The sequence below is a fragment of the Vombatus ursinus genome, unplaced genomic scaffold (genome assembly GCF_900497805.2).
Source record: "Vombatus ursinus unplaced genomic scaffold, bare-nosed wombat genome assembly UNPS02014791.1, whole genome shotgun sequence".
Taxonomy (NCBI): Eukaryota; Metazoa; Chordata; class Mammalia; order Diprotodontia; family Vombatidae; genus Vombatus; species Vombatus ursinus.
This window is the reverse complement of record NW_020954569.1, coordinates 61391937-61397395: the sequence shown is the minus strand read 5'-3', so window position 1 is coordinate 61397395 and position 5459 is coordinate 61391937. Positions and strand designations below refer to the sequence as shown.

General features: G+C 46.7%; 1 protein-coding gene across 2 annotated transcripts in view; it reads right to left on the bottom strand.

Annotated features, from left to right (window-relative positions):
- The window catches only part of SETBP1 (SET binding protein 1), a 480012-nt gene extending 477448 nt beyond the window's left edge, over positions 1-2564 (bottom strand). The window contains exon 1 of one of the 2 annotated variants that reach the window (XM_027868892.1): positions 2362-2564. The gene's annotated coding sequence lies outside the window, so the exon portion shown is untranslated. Of the gene's footprint in view, positions 1-1608; positions 1778-2361 lie in introns of those variants that run through there. The other variant, XM_027868893.1, reaches the window with a different exon arrangement.
- Between the last annotated feature and the right edge of the window lie 2895 nt (positions 2565-5459).

The following is a 5459-nucleotide window of genomic DNA, read 5'->3' as shown; positions in this document are numbered from 1 at the left end:
TCTCTCTCTCTCTCTCTCTCTCTCTCTCTCTCTCTCTCTCTCTCTCTTCAAAGTATCCCAAGCTGTCTATATAAGAAAGATGTGTTTCACCTCTCTGGGAATTTAAGGGTCAGAGAAATGGAGGAAAGGAGGGGGAGAAAGGGAGAAATAGACCAGGGACTTATAAAAGCACCAGCTACATTTCTAAAGTGCTACTGACCCAGGTCCCCTCCCCTCAGCCACACACCCTCATCCTTCATTCACCCTTTAGTTACCCTTCTCCATCTGGTGCCAAACCTCTAACTCCAAGAGGCAAAGTGGACTCTGCCCTCTCCATCCATAATGGAGTACCAGTTTCTCAGATATAACTTTCCATCAACCTTCTGTCACATCCCACACTTGTACATTTCAAATAAAGAGGAGGAGGAGGGTCTCCTCAGATCAAATTTAACTGTTTGACAGAAAACCTGAGAAAAGAATGGGGATGGGTGAGCCTAAAACTGACAAGTTGTTTCCTGGAAACTTCCTTTTCAGAACTACCTTAGCATAAACCCACAGAAAAATGAGAGGGAGAAAACAGGGAAGAAGGGGAAGGGAAGGGAAAGCTTGGGAAGGCTAGGGGACAATTTTGACATTTCCTACAGACTCTGGATTTCCCACCCCAGAACTTTCGGGGGGAAAAAAAGGCATGAGAGCTGGGGGGGGGAGGGCGGAGGATTACTATCCACCTAAGAATAAATTGCTCTTTTGGGGAGAGTTTCTCTAGGGATAAGAAGACACACAAATTGCCCTTTTAGCATTAGACGTCAACCATGAGATTATCAGTAGAGTTTATTTGAAGCGGAAACGAATCGGAAATCTTTCTCTCAACTGCCTTTTTAGACAGATATCATGCACACTCGGAATCACACAGAGACACATGTAAAGAATAAACGCTACATCAGGGGGCAATAGGAAAAACCCCGGAGGCAATAGGCTAAGGTACCGTAAGCAAGACACATCTTCTACTACGGATCAAGCAAACTTTAAGATCTCCAATGAAAATATTTCCACTTCGAATCCGACTATGGAGCTGGGGGGAGGGGAGGGTTCCAGTGGTTTGGTTTGGTTTTTTGGTGGGTTTGTTTTTTGGAAAGCAGCATTTCAGCAGTAACTTCATTTAAAGAACCAACATTGCATGGAACAGAGATTTCTAAACAATCCTTCTCCCCACCATAGACACAACCCAAAAACCATCATCACCGTTATCATCATTCTTTAAAATATCTGCATGACCAGTTTAACGAACTCATGTCTATAGGAAGCATCTAAAAGATTATTTTAGCCAAACAGCAGAGGTATCTAAATATATACATTTTTTTAAATGAGAGGGAGGTTTCTCTTGGTCAGTTGTTTCCTTATGAAAATCACAGAAGGGATAATTCTGCCATTAATTTCGGAGCATTCTCTCTTGCTCTCTATCTCCTCACAGGCACAAACCCAGAGTTTATTATAGCAAATTGCTGTTTTTAGGGAATGCCTGTCCTTTCAGTGTCAAAGGAAATGAAAAAAAGGGAGAAACAAACGTAAATCCACTCAATGGGATTTGAAGAGAAAGACACTAATACACATACACAACCACACACCAACCTTAGAGAACTGGACCACATCTTCCCTGATTCTTCTTTCTATTAAAGACACGTTAGATTCTCATATATTACACACACACGGCCCCCCCCAAAAAAACAACTAGGTTACAATGTAGCTCGCTAGCTCCACTTAACCTGCAAGTTACAAAGGGGGGGGAGAAAAAGGGGAAAAAAATCCTACCTCCTTCCTACCCCCTTCTGAGCTCCCTCCCCCCCTTCTTCTGAGTTCACCCCAACCCACACCAAACCCGCCAGCCACCATCAGCAGGCAGCACGACCGAGGTTGGGTGGAAAAAAAGGAGGGGGGGGCGGGAGAGAAACCAGATTATGCAAAACTCAAAAAGCTCCCAACCCGCCAAGCCTGACCCTTCCACCGCCACCGAGCCACTCCAATGGAGCCCAGCACTGCTCCCCACCCCCAAGATCCCGCAAGAATCGCGTCCCCCACCCCAACCCTCCTGGCCAAGACCAGATCCCGCTGTCCACCGCCGCCCCTAACCTAGTGCAACGGCAACACCCCCCCCCACCACCACCACCGAGGCGACATTAACTTTTGCATGCTGGAAAAAAAATAATAATAATCCTACTCCTTATTCACATCCTTTTCAGGCAAATCACTTCTCAGGCGAACACCCCTGGAATCCCGAGCGATGGTTTCAGGATTCCTCTCCCCGCTCCGAGGGTTTTGCTTTTTTGTTTTGTTTTGTTTTGTTTTTTGTTTTTTTGTTTTTCAAGGTCGATGGTATTTACTAACCCATATCCCAAAGGCCAGCGCGTCGCGGGAGGGGGGCTGTCGCCTCGGCTCGATCTTCCTCCTCTCTGTCTCTCTGTCTCTCGGCTTTTAGATCCCGGTTTCAATCGCTCGCCCGAGCCCCCAAAGGTGCTGTTGCGGCAACTCCATCGCGATAACCATCTGTCAAACAGGGAGCCGCGGGCGGGCTACACACGCACGGGGGGCGCAGGAGGAGGGGGGCAGAAAGCGCATAGAGGCGGCGGCGGCGGCGGCGGCGGCGGCGGCGAGCGCGGAGCCCCCGGAGCCCCCGAGCCCCGCAGCCCAGCGCCGCGGCGGCTTCCCGACGCTGCCCAGCTCCGCTCGATAGATTTATAGAGAGAGATATCAAGGGGGAAAATGGCGTCTCCGGAGCTTGAGGAGTCCTGGAGTAATCAAATTCACACACACTCACCACACACACTTACACACACACAGCAGTCTGGGCTAATTTTAGCAGGAGCCCATTTAAAAAAAAATATTCCAGTCTCTCTGATCAATGCAATATTTTTCCTTAATGGTAGAATTGATTTGATTTTCTTGAAAAAAAAATGTTCTTCCCCCTTTTTTTGGCTTGCGGAAGGCGGTGCACAGAGAGCGAAAGAGGTTTTGCTGATCTCTGCAGTTTAATCAGCGCCGAAGCTTTTCTCTCCTCTCCTCTCCTCTCCTCTCCCCTCCTCTGCTCTCTCTCCTCTCTCTCCCTCGCCGGCGATTGCTAGTGCTGCTGCTGCCGCTGCCGCTGTTGCTCCATTGCTCACCGATCCACCTCCCCCCACCCCCACCCCCACCCCCCCTTTGCCTCTCTCCTCTCGCTCTCTTCTCTCTCTCTCTCCTCTCGCTCTCTTCTCTCTCTCTCTCTCTCCCCCCTTCCCTCCCTCCTCCTCTCTCCCTCTCTCAGTCTGTGTGTGTTTGTGTGTGCGCGTGTGTGCCTGTCGCCCGCTCCTTCTCTTGCTCCTTAGCCTCTTCTAAGTCCTGGAGCTTTAGGGAAAGGGGGGGGTGGGAGTGAGCAAAGGGGTGGGGGTAGAGGGGAGAGAATTGGAGAGGAGGCTACAGAAAAATCAAGCGTGCTGTTCCAAGCCCTGGGTTTGCTCTTGGAGTGAAACGTTGGAGCGTACTACTTAGCAAACCGCTCCCCTTTAGCTTCCTTCCCTTTCATAGATGAGACTAAATGGGGAAAAAAATCCCCGGGTTTTTTTTTCCCCTTCCTAAATGATGAATTGGGGGGGGGAGGGGGGGGGTTGTTCAAAGGGGGAGAGAAAGAACAGTTTGTTAAATCAGATCTGTAAGCTCTGCCTTCCTTTCGCGTTCCCCTCTGTCCTCCGCCCCCCCCCCCCCCCCCCCCCCCCCCCCCCCCCCCCCCCCTTCTTCTGTGTCTGTTTTTCTCGGAGTCCTGCAGTAGTCAAAATGGGAATGATCAGGCCCAGGGACGGCAGTGCTCAGAGCTGGGTTACTGCGCTCAACACTGCCACTACCTGACACAACAGAAGCACTGTTGGGAGGGGGGAGAGGAGAGAGAGGGAAAAGGGAGAGACAAAATGTGATAGGCTATAAAATTGGTTGCATTTTTTTTTTTACCTGGTAATTAAATTTCACTTTCAGGGGTTTATTTTAAAAATACATGGATGCATTGAGATACTCATTTGCAATTTCTCATTATTTATGATCTCGATTAATTCCTTCTGTTGGTAGAGTTGGAGGAAGGGAGGGGGTTAGACTATTGCAATATTAATTAGAAATGTATGTTCACGAGTAATTTTGTATTCAGCGGTGGTGGAAATGAATAGCTTGAAATCGCCTTAGTTCATCCAAAATGTAGTGTCATTTTGAAAAATTGATTTGAATATTTGTATTTGGGCAGCAAAAGTCCGTTTTCTGAACGACCTCAAAAAGGACACATTAATAGACTCTTAGGTTTGGCATGACTTACAGACTTCTCTGGATATTGGTTGGGGGCAGGGCATGAACAGGATGACCGATCATGTCCCCTCGGGACCTAATATCCCTAAGATATTATTTGACAGTATAATAAACATTAAGACAGCCCCCTTTGTGAACTTATCTTTATGAAAATTTTATTTATGAAGAGCTTTATTTGTGAACATATTTATTTGAAGAACTTAAGGCGGCTTCTGAAAGAAATGGAAAAGGTGATGGCATAGAAGTTTGGAGGGTACCTAAAAATTTTTCAGAGCTGTTATATAACTGATTACCTGAAGGAAAGAATGTTGCTTAGTATATACTCCAGCTGTCTTCCTTCACTCCCAAACCGCCTTTCCATGTTAGTGACCTGAAGGGCTAAGAGGAACTGAATCATATGCTCCTTCTCCCCTCACTTCCTGCTGTGTTCCTCTAGGTGGTACTTTCTCCCCCGGAGCAGAGCTCACCTCACTATAAACCACAGGTCTTAGTAAAGGCCACACAAGCAATCTTTCCTTTTCTTCTTTTACAACAGCCAAACTGACCTCTGTTTCAGCAGGTCTTAAGCCTGTCTTCACACTGATATATTCTTACTAGTGTTAAGCAAGTGCTTAATTTTCTTTTTAAAAATTAGGATCTGGAATCTGTGTACCCAAGTATTGGTGTACCCACTTCATAGATAAAGAAACTGAGAGGTTCACAGTCAGTATGGAGCAGACCTTGGGCCCATGATTCTAAAACCAAAATTCTTTGTATTTGAAACAAGTTGCCTCTCTAGTAAACCAAGAAGACATTGTACTATTTATTATTAAGTCAGCTGTGGCATGAAAATACACCCTACTTAGAAAGTAAAGTCTCTGACAGGCCCCAAATCTGCCAGAGCTAGGAGAGATCTTAAAGAGGACCTAGTCTATGAGGGATTTTACTGCAAACAATGTAAATAGTTCTTATTTTAAAATCTTAAACTGGGTGACTATCAGGTAAAATGTGGAGTTTTTTGTTCAGTTATGGGTTGGACCAGATGGCCTCTGAACTCCCTTATTGGACCGTAGGTGTAGAGGTGGAAGGCAATCATGAGGTCATCAAGTGCAGCTCCTTCATTTAAACATGAGGAAAGAGAGGCCCAGAGAGGTTGACTTACACAAGATGACAATTTAGGAAGTATC